General features: G+C 36.5%; 1 pseudogene; it reads right to left on the bottom strand.

The window, feature by feature from the left end:
• Window positions 1–763: 763 nt before the first annotated feature.
• LOC144311911 (ATP synthase peripheral stalk subunit F6, mitochondrial pseudogene) lies at window positions 764–1,350 on the bottom strand (annotated as a pseudogene).
• Window positions 1,351–1,557: the final 207 nt, after the last annotated feature.

The following is a 1,557-nucleotide window of genomic DNA, read 5'->3' as shown; positions in this document are numbered from 1 at the left end:
AACATCACCACTTCCTGATTATATTGATATGTGTTTCTATTATTTGCTTATTTGCGCCTCCAGAAACAATTCTTTTTTGTTGTTTTACTGTAAACAGCATTGCAAGGTCTCTGTATTAAATCATAATTATTTACCCATGCAGTTCATGCACCTTTGTCCCTGGGGAATCTGGTGACGTGAATTTACAGGAACATCAGGGTATTTCTCACCAACAGTTTCCTGTTATTGATATGCTTTTGTTTAGTTGTGATCTTTTTTTTTTTTTTTACTCATTCAGTTTCTCAAGGGAAAAATAAATAGGCACGTGACAATTATCACAGTCATGGGAGATCATCTGGGAACCTCACAAATTTGTTTTCATCAGAGGCTGGCCACTCTGGCAGGGCCAAACGCTGTGGAATTGTATAGGCAGACAATTGGTTATCATTCATTTGTTCTTTCAGTTTTCCCACGTGCTGCAGATAGCTATCTTAGTGAATGTGCACTACATTATGTAGGAGAATTTCTACAGTCCAGAAAGAGTCTGTACTAAAATAGAAAACAATTCTAAAGATGTGTCAAAGAGAAAGAATTGATTTTTCTGAGCTTTAAAACACAGGAATCCAAAGTTTGATTTTTTTCACCTGCCCAGTAACAATATAGTCTAATCAATATAGCTTAGAGCTCTCATGAGCCAAAGTTTTTGTGTCAACTAAAGTAGAACACTCATATTACTTATATTTTTTTACACCCAACATCTCCAAATAATTTATTTGGTACCAGAATTAAAAGAACATTTGACAGTTGAGAAATTTATTCTGATCCAGTTGTACAACTAATCTAGGACAAATTGCCACATAAATTTTACATTATTTCTTCAGAACTGGGGTTTGTCCAAGACTTCAAATTTGGGATCTTCAAATTTGAAATCAGGGAACGTATTCATGTCTGCCTTACCATACATTTGCTTAAGCTTAAAAAGCTCCCTCTCCAGGTCTCTCTGGCTACTCTGGGCCAGTATCAACAGGTCCTCCAGATGTCTGGCGCTTAGTTCTATATTCTCTAATCTTGTCCACGAAGAGTTTCTGTACAGGATCAAGTTCCTTGTTAAATGCCACTGCTGTAACACCAATGTTTCTCTTCAAATGGACTGAGACTGCAGATCGAATGAGCGAGGAGAACCTGAAGAGCCTCTGAAGAATCATGGTGATTCTGTTACTTGCACTCAGTCCCGAGTTGCCAGAGTCTCCCCTCATACTACTTAACTACTGAACTGAGACTGTACAAAACTTGGAACAGTATGATATGTATACAAGTTCTCTTATCCTCACTTAAATACATATTTATCAGATCTTCAGTGCCCACTTTAATGGAAAAATAAGAATCCTTATCATCAAAACATTCTGGAAAACATAGCTGTTTTTATAAATCCTCTTTCCTATATTAATATGCTTATGAAACATGAGCCGAAGCTTGACATCAGCAAATACTATCTGGAACTGTACTGTCCAATACCGTGGCCACTAGCCACACATGGCTACTTAAATTTAAGGTAATTAAAATTAAATAACAGTAAAA

This window comes from Canis aureus, chromosome 4 (genome assembly GCF_053574225.1).
Source record: "Canis aureus isolate CA01 chromosome 4, VMU_Caureus_v.1.0, whole genome shotgun sequence".
In the NCBI taxonomy this organism is placed as follows: domain Eukaryota; kingdom Metazoa; phylum Chordata; class Mammalia; order Carnivora; family Canidae; genus Canis; species Canis aureus.
The sequence above is the reverse complement of the archived record's forward strand: the minus strand, read 5'-3'. Positions and strand labels throughout refer to the sequence as shown.